Here is a 10,000-nt window from a genome sequence, read left to right on the forward strand (position 1 = left end):
AGAAACAGGAAGAATGTGTGTGTGTGTGTGTGTGTGTGTGTGTGTGTGTGTGTGTGTGTGTGTGTGTTGGTGCGTGCGCGCGTGCGTTCGTGCTTTCATCCCTGAAACAAACCTTCCTCCAGGCTTCACTTACCTCCTAATATCTAATACTTAGCTTGAGGCTAAAGCATATTATCTGTGAGCTTTCTCTCAGCACATAAAGTAAGCCTGTGTTCGTCCGAAAGTCGACAACAAACACTCACTAGTTTGTCTTCATTGATCTGGTCCCGTTAAGACCCTCTGGTTCCGTTAAGACCCTCTGCCTTACAGCCCTGTGGCCTTCCTGCCCGTCAGTGCTGAAACATCGATATTCTCACCAGAAGGAGTGTATGGAAATACCAGGCTGGAAGAAGAAAAAAAAACGCAGCTGTTTTTTTCAGAGACAGATTGACATGCCCAACTCCCAACGGACCGTTAGCTGCCACTCTAACAGATTATTATTGGGACTCTCCACCTCGCCTGCTGGTAACAGCATACCGTTCACCAAGTGACGACTCTGGGGGGGGGGGTATTGGTCAAAAGTACAACTCAACATTAGTTTTTCATATATTTCATATTGCATGTTATAGGCTTGTGTATCACTGGCTTCAGAAGCTCTGCATGCTCTCTCCCTCTCTCTACCCCTCTATTCTCTCTCTCTCTCTCTCTCTCTATCCATCCCTCCCTCTCTCCCTCTCTGTATGTGAGTGTTGACCTTTGTAGCTGATTATTGTAATGAGGTGCCGCGGATGCCGTGAATACACAGCGGCTGACAAGCCTATGGGGACTCTGGGGTGTAAATTTGTTTGATGCTCATTTTATGTTGCTGCCTGGGAGCGGTGCACATTCACTATCACAGTTAGAACACAATCTTCTCCTATCACATCCCAAATGATCACACAGGCAGATTCATGGGCATTGGAAATCACTGATGCATCAGCCATATACAGTAGATGTAGACAGAGGTTGAGGAACCACACTTCCATAAGCAGTATACTATACACTACTACAACCCTGGCAGGTCAGGTAGATCCACTCTTGCATGGAAAGGAATAGAAGGTACTAGATGGTGATCTCTCGATGTTGTTGTAAAGAGAGAGAGAGAGAGAGTACAGGATGACCACAGATTGAAACAGTACAACGACACTAAAGCCTTATGACACTAAAGCTTTAAACCCTACTCTCACAGGACTAGTATTATCTGGGGACCTCTAGTAATTTGTAGTAATTGCTGAGGTCTTCTGTGACCTTAATCTTGTGCGAATCTGCCATGGCCGTAATTTGTAAAGTAAGTAAGAATTCCACCGCAAATTGACCTACCATATTTCACCAAACACAGAGGTCCTGTGATAATGTTAGTCCCGTGCGAATCAGCATCTCTGTGGTTTGGGGTCGTTTGCAATGTTTTTGGTTTGGGTGCAAATTCTGGAGGCTCACGGAGACCTATGCGCAGAAATAGCAAGCTCAAATCCAGAGCGAAATCTCGACAGATGATAAGATGGGTGACACGCATGGCTTGTTACATACAGTGCCCTCCACAATTATTGGCAGGAAGGCACTGTATCTATTATGTATAATAGATATTCTATCTCTCTCTCTCTCTATATATATATATATATATATATATATATATATATATATATATATAACATAGATATCTTGTTGCATGTCTATGTTACACAGAGCCTTGACATCATATCCGGGGGAAAATGTCCATAAACAAACTTCGCTTATCCCGTGCGAATGCGCTGCACAGAACACAGACGTGCGGGGGTCATTTCTAAATCACATGACATCCCCAGATAATGCATGTCACAATGGAATATAGTAGCACATAGTAGCATTGGGCGGTTTAACAGCATCAAAAATTGGAGACCGCCCAACCCTAGTGTGCTACTGTATTCCATTCCCCCCACCATCTCTCCAACGTGTTCCTGTTTGTACCCTCTTATTAAGCCCTATTCACACAGGACTAGTATTATCTGGGGACCTCATGTCATTTAGAAATGACCTCCGCACGTCTGTGTTTGAATTTTAAACCGTCCCCAAATGTAACCACGTTATACGGTATTATCGCGGGATTAAAAGTAACGTGACAGCAGCTGGTGAAAGGTGGACCAAAGCCTGAGCTCCGGCCTTTCCACAAACCTGCTCCAACCTAAAAATAAAACCAGAGCTAAAATAACTTCCGGTTGGTAATGAGACTATGGCGGGACAAATTAGACTATGTATGGGAAACCCTGCCAACACTCACCCGAGTACAAAGCGCAAAACGTGTTACGGCAGATGTGTTCGCTGTGAATAGCATATCCTTCTTCTGAGGAGAAAGCGGTCATGTGACACACGATTATGATCGCTTCTAAATAAGTATGTTTTGACAGGTTATTTATTTGACAAATGACATTGTTTACAAAAGGTACTGTCATCACTTTCATAGCGTCTTCAACCACACAGACAGTGGTGCTGGACAAACACTCTTAATGTATCTTATATTATATGCTCATATTGTGCAGCGGATTGTTTTTATGACGGTATTGAAACAGACCCTGTTGTTATTTTCAGATATCATATTACGCTATTACTGCCCAACCCTATAGCACACAATACCAATACCAAAATACCACACACACACACACACACATACACACACACAAACATACACATACACACACACACACATACACATACACACACACATACACATACACACACACACACACACACACATACACACATACACATACACATACACACACACACACACACATACACATACACACACACACATACACACATACACACCATATAGGGTACCAATAGAGACAGGGAGGTATAGAGACAGAGAGAGAGTTACAGTTTTTTTTTTATAGAGCCGGGAGGTCAGTTCAGGTGCCAGTGTATATAAAGGTTCCCTAATCTCACCCAGCATGGCACACAATCACCCAACCACCAGTTCATTTCACTTTATTTTCATATTTTATGGAAGGCTCCAGAAATATAGGAGATGAAGGTTGAGGCAAAGACGTGCACATTGCACTGATCTTATTTTCAGCGGCTCTAAAAATGAATATAGATATTTTTTCTTGTGCTGGTTCCATATGTTTACAGTCACATTGAAAACCCAGCTTCTCAGTTTAGCTTCACCTGCTGTGAATTGAGTACACACACACACACACACACACACACACACACACACACACACAGAGGCACACAGACCTCACATAGACGGATGTACACACACACACACACACATACAGAGGCACACAGACCTCACATAGACGGATGTATACACACACACACACACACACACACACACAGAGGCACACCGACCTCACATAGACGGATGTATACACACACACACACACACACACACAGAGGCACACAGACCTCACATAGACAGATGTGTATACACACACACACGCACACGCGCACACCTTTATGTAAATGCACTGCGTATGTTTGTTTCGGAGCGGATCTCTGGGCTGCTTTTCCCGTGTAATGAATTACCATGCTGCCGTACGAGGCAATACCTGTCATTTTATGGATTCAATTATCTCAGCCGTAACACAGAGCCCCCTGTAGGGATGGAATAATCATCTGCACTTGGATACAGCTGCCGTGGCCCTGTACAGTTTAGTGATTCACAATGGTTCTTATATTCCTCATTTCCGATTGCATTGTGTGATAAGTGTGGCCATAAGCTCAGTGAGATTGATGTGAGAGAGGTCTGCGGTGTGATTTTAACATTGGAAACGGAATAGATTAACTTTGAGCCGGCTGGTTAGTGCATCGCCACTCACCCCTGCCGATAACGGATTCATGCTGATGCCCATCGACTGGTGTTACGGCCGCTTCCTGCTAATAGGACACAGCTTTGATCTCGGGCGCTCTTGTTAAGTATCCTATTATGACAATGAATGCAATTACAGCCTATTTAGAGCCCTGATGAAAGTGAGAAATCCACAGGTCGTTGAAAAGCCCAGGGCAGCAAACCGGCTGAAGAGACTTGAGTGTTTACTAATAACACCCACACACCCACACGATCACTCACCAACATACATACGCACGCAAACACACACACATACACACACACACACACACACACACACACATACAGTACATACATACATATGCACGCAAACACACACACACACACACACACACAAACACACAAACGCGCTGTTCTCACACGCAATATACTCTCCACCTTCTCTCTCTCTCTCTCTCTCACAAACACACGCCAGAGCCTATTGTGGTACCACTTACATACTACTGACTCACACACACGTACACGCACACACTGAGTTGCAGGAGAAGTTTCTCCAGCGATTATTAAAAGCACATTTATTTATACTCAGAGGCATGCTGGGAAGGCTACGGGAAAGTGAACTTTTTACGTTGCCATGGCAACCGGATCCGTGCACTTGTTCTTTTAATGTGACGATCCTTCGAGACAAGAGGAGAAAAAAATATATACGAAAATATGATGGTGTGTTTTTCTTCTCTTTTTTTCTTCTTTTTTTTTTCGTCTGTTAAATGTCAGGGCATTTTAATAATAAATGGCTCGGGTTCCTTGGTCTTGGATTAATACAGAGGAGCGTTGTTCCATTTCATTATCTGAACACGCATCACGAGGGTGCATCCGTGTATCAGACACGGGGTTCAGGACCCCACAGGAGGTACAGTAACACAACATGGCCACCGCAGCAGCGAGGTGTGTGTCTGATTGGAAGGTTGGGGGTAGCGGACCGTGTTCAATTTCTTATGGAACCTGTGGGACGCTGAGTGTTTCTGTGAGCTTGCCTCCGACAGATTGGAGCGAGCCCTCGAGCCCCACACACACACACACACACACAGACACACACAGACAGACACACACAGACACACACACAGACACATACACACACATCCCTGCTTCAGCAGTAAATGTATGCATGCGTTTGTTTTTCAATGAGCAGGGTGTGTGCCTAGTGTGTATACATTACGTTTGTTTTTCAGTGAGCACTCGTGTGTGCTTAGCGTGTTCAGATAATGATGATGTGTTGATGTTGTGTGATATTGGCTCCGTGTGCACAGGGGCGTGCATTTGGCGAACAGAAATACATTTTGGTGTTCGCAAACACACACCCGCGCGCACACGCACACGCACACGCTCAAAGTCACAAAGGAAATCACTGTAGTAATTAACATCCTGTTGGTGTTCCCTCACAGCATCCCTGATTGGCTGAATGCCATCCTAAGGTGTACCTCTGCTGCGTTCCCACCGGCGTTATTCCAGGATGAAATTATCCCACCACTTCCCAAATATCCAGGGAAGTCATCAGACTGAGTTAGTGTGTAAACAGAGAGCAGGTCCCTCCCCTCCCCTGCGCCCCCCCCCTTCTCCAGCCCCGCTCACTGCACCAGAGTCATTTGTCAGCCCAGATTTAGATTTATCAACAGCAAGGCCCCCCTGTGACTGGAGCTTAATCTGCACTCTCTCCAAAAGCCTGGCCTTACACCACTACACCACACTACACACGAGGGAGGGAGAGAGGGAGGGGGGAGGGAGGGAGGGAGGGAGGGGAGGGGGGTGGAAGGGAGAGGTAGAGGAAATGAGACAAAAGTTAAGGGGGAAGGAGAGAGAAGGATGAGGAACGAGGAATTGAAATGAGGTAGAGAGAGAGTGGATAAGGAGAGAGAGAGACAGAGAGAGAGAGAGAGACAGAGAGAGAGAGAGAGAGAGAGAGAGAGAGAGACAGAGAGAGAGAGAGAGAGAGAGAGAGAGAGAGAGAGACAGAGAGAGAGAGAGAGAGAGAGAGACAGAGAGAGAGAGAGAGAGAGACAGAGAGAGAGAGAGAGAGAGACAGAGACAGAGACAGAGACAGAGACAGAGACAGAGACAGAGAGAGAGACAGAGAGAGACAGAGAGAGAGAGAGAGAGAGAGAGAGAGACAGAGAGACAGAGACAGAGACAGAGACAGAGACAGAGACAGAGACAGAGAGAGAGAGAGAGAGAGACAGAGAGAGAGAGAGAGAGAGAGAGAGAGAGAGACAGAGAGAGACAGAGAGAGACAGAGACAGAGAGAGACAGAGAGAGAGAGAGAGAGAGAGAGAGAGAGGGAGGTTGAGTGACAGAGAAAGATGAGTGTGGTGCTGTTGGTGTCTCCGGGTCTAAGCCTCTATTGAACGTGGAGGAAGTGGTTTGGAGATTTGCGGGTCAACTTCTTCTGCCAAGGGGTGAGAGGGAGGACGGGGTGGTGGGAGGGAGATAAGAGAGCAGGGTGAGGAAGGGATGAGGAAAGGGTGAGGAAGGGGTGAGGAGTGTTAGAACACCTTCTGTGCTCTGTGTGTGATCAAGAGGGGTGGGGAGGGAGGGAGGGAGGGAGGGAGGGAGGGAGGGAGGGCAGAGGTAGAGAGGAGCCCCGAAAGAGAAGGAGAGGAGGAACACAGCTGAGACAGAAGGAGTGGATAAAAGGAGGCAGGAGGGATGATGGAGGGAAGATAAGGGAGGGATTTGATGAAGGAAAATAGAGAGAGGCGAGAGAGAGGTGGAAATAAACTGGGCTGGCTGGGGGCGGAGGAGGAGGGGGGGTGTCTGGAAGATGAAGGAGGGATTTATGGGGTGGAGATGGAGTGAGATATTACATTGTGGATAGAGAGATGAGATGGAGGGAGAGCACGGGGCTGAGATGAGGAGAAAAGGAGAAGGGGAGGGATGATTTGTGGACATGCAAGAGGGATACGGAGAGATACATTCATACCGCACACGGCGACGCTGATATACGGCTGGAAAACACCAGGAGAGTGACACTACGTCCTGTAACAGCAGGGGAGGCTGTTTGATACCATTCCCATGTTCCATTAGTTCCATTCCATGCATTCCAATGAGCCCACTCCTCCGATTTAAACGGACTGCACTTATATAGCGGCTTATTCCAAAGCGCTTTACAACGGCCTCTCATTCACGCACACACATTCACACACCAACGGCGGCCAAGCTACCATGCAAGGCGCCGGCCTTGCTCATCGGGAGCAATTTGGGGTTCAGTGTCTGTGTCTTGCCTCAAGGACACCTCGACACGCGAGGCCGGCCGGGGATCGAACCGCAGAACCGCAGACCCTGCGGTTCATCAGACACATCAAGCTCTACCTCCAAGCTCTCCCCCCCCTGCCCAAAAATGCAGTTTGAATGCATTGAGACACAGCCTGTGTGTATGAGCAGTGTGAGCAGTGGTGGGGCTGTCCTGGCCTGGCCTGGCCTGCCCTAGTCTGACTGTCTGGTCAGTGGGTCAGTGCCTTTAGCCAGGCCTCTCCGGGGTCGTTAAAGTGATGTTCTCAGTCAAGTGGTCAAATCACACCATCTAATTGGCCTCTAGCCCCCTGGACATGAGCCAATTACAGCACCCCCCTCTCTCTCTCTCTCTCTCTCTCTCTCTCTCTCTCTGGCTTTTACTACATTGTACCGTAAGATGTTTCATATGAACCTGCCAGCCTCTGAATGGGATCACAGTGGATTGAGTGGTCTCTAGATCATGTGGTGGAATGGGAAAGGGGGGGGGTCATGGGGTCGATGAGAGGGTAATTGGGGCTGGTTTCCGAACGTTCTTTCTGTTTCCGATGTGGAGATTGTCAGAGAGTGGTGGGATGGCTGGTGGGGGATAGTGTGGGGGGGGGCATTAGGAGGGGGCATTAGTTGTCCCTGTTAACTCTGCTACAATCGGTCCGTTTTTACTGGAAAAACAACAAAAAACGTTCAGCTCATCATCACATCGCCTAATCCCCCACAATGCCTTTCAAGCTATAACGGTCCTCTCTCTGCCGCTGCCCTGGACAGAGCCTCTATTATGTCATCAAAAGGGGACGATTAGTGGAGTAGGGGGAGATGAAAGCGAGGGCGACTGAGTACCTGTTCACAAAAGCGATAATTTTTACCGGTAATTAAAGTCGTACATTTCCCTGTCGGATCATCAGGGACAACAGAACAAACGTTGGAAGGAGCGAATGAAAAAAAGGTGAGAAGAAAAAGAGCAGGATTCTCCTCTGTAAAAAGCTCTCAGGCTTATAATGGTAATTAAGGGCTCGTCTCAGGAGAGGGGGAGTTATTAGAACAGAGAGAGAGAGAGAGAGAGAGAGAGAGAGAGAGAGAGAGAGAGAAGGAGAAGGAGAGGCCTCCCCCACACTTCATGTTCGCCTTCACAAACCTCTTTACTCTGCACAACCAAAATCCTCCCAATCCTCAATATTACTGTATTCTTACTGTACACACTATAATCCTCCAATTATTTTTGTTGCCATTTATAACAATATACACAAAATTAAAAAAAAATGCTCCTACAAAAACCAAAACAACACAGTTAATTGGCATGCTACTGCGGGGGTTTGAATTAGTACAACTGTACCGCTGTTTGGAGCATTTCACCTGTATACTTCTGTTCTAGCACCAATGACAATTAGTAATTTTTAATTTAATTTAATTTTTAATTTAATTTAATTTTTAATTTCCGAACGTTGGCGCTGTCTGGCGAACGAGCTCGCGTTCATACCAGTGTATAACGCGGGCTCGTTCGCCAGACAGCGCCAACGTTCGGAGGTTTCCGAACGCGAACGCGAACCGGCACGGTTCTTTGTCGGTGTGAAAGCCCTATCAGAGCGCTAGTGACAGGGCCTGAATTTGTGATCTGTGATAGCGTTGTAGCTGCCTGTCGGGTGGGTTGTCATGGTAACCCACGCTCGGGCTGAGAGAAGGGACGCAAGGAAGCTTCCGCTGCTCCTGGGCGGAGCTGACGCACAAATATATGGCTTTTCATGAATTATTTGTGGAATTGTGGTTGGATTTGAAAGGAAAAAAAAAACACTTTCTTGAAATTTCATATGTCTTCCGAGGAGGGCTGAATAGATCTGGCAACTTCAGAGATGAGCATGGGGACAGGGAACAGGGATCGGGAATTGGGTCAGGAATGTAAATTGGAATTGGAATTGTCGTCTAGGAATTCCAAGTTGTTTCCTCACTGTGGAAACCCTCAGGAGAAGCGTGTGTGATATTCATACGCTCTTTGTCGTTCCACTCCTCCCTCTCTGTCATCTCTCCTCTCATTTCACCCTCTTTTTCTCTTTCTCTCTCTCCCTTTACCTCCGAGTTCTTCATTTCGCGATTTTGTTCCTCCTGTCTCTTCTCTCCTTGTCTTGATCTTTCTCCCTCTCTCTGCTCCCCTGAGAGTGTGTGAAGGGAAGGTGAAACAGTGCTCTGATTGAGAAGTAAATCAGGTGAAACGTAGAACAGGGAAGGTACATTACAGTACACGCTATCACACCCAGACTCTGTGTTTATTACAGGTTCTATGCGTTGGGAAAGCTTTCTGGAAACTCCAACGCAGAGCCATCCATTTTTAACTGCTTGCACAGATGGATGTTCTGCTGCTACCTTCTAAACACACACGCCACATGCACACACACACACACACACAGACTCAGTTTTTCAGATTTTCTCATTCACGTGTGTCTTGTCTGACACACTCAAATGCCGTACATCAAAGTCTTTACAGATTGGTTTTAATGTAGTGTTTTATCAAGCAGCTCAGTGGCTGGAGGTATGGAGTCTGGCAGAATGAAGATGATTCTCAAAGAAGACTTAAATGATCAGTTACTATTTTCTCTCTCTCTCTCTCTCTCTCTCTCTCTCTCTCTCTCTCTCTCTTTCAGTCGAACACACTGATGACGCACACACACTCTTTTCTTGATAGTTTCAAACCACCTGGGGGGAGAGTCTTGATTGACAGGCTCCGCATTTTACCCTCCTAGAGTCATCTCCACAGGATACTTTCACACACACACACACACACACACACACACACACACACACACACACATACACACACACACATGCATACATTTACAGCAGTTAAAACCCCACATAAAAGAAACGCACACACATAGTTCCACATCCACACATAAGTGCACACACATGCTGATGAGGGCCAGTAAAGGTAACCAGACAAAGCCT

General features: G+C 46.7%; 1 protein-coding gene across 1 annotated transcript in view; it reads left to right on the plus strand.

Moving 5' to 3' along the window:
• Positions 1-10,000, plus strand: part of il1rapl1a (interleukin 1 receptor accessory protein-like 1a) — a gene marked incomplete at both ends in the record, with an annotated part of 193,596 nt that overhangs the window by 162,921 nt on the left and 20,675 nt on the right. The window lies entirely within an intron of this gene.

Source organism: Nansenia antarctica (assembly GCF_963989245.1).
Source record: "Nansenia antarctica genome assembly, chromosome: 7".
In the NCBI taxonomy this organism is placed as follows: Eukaryota; Metazoa; Chordata; class Actinopteri; order Argentiniformes; family Microstomatidae; genus Nansenia; species Nansenia antarctica.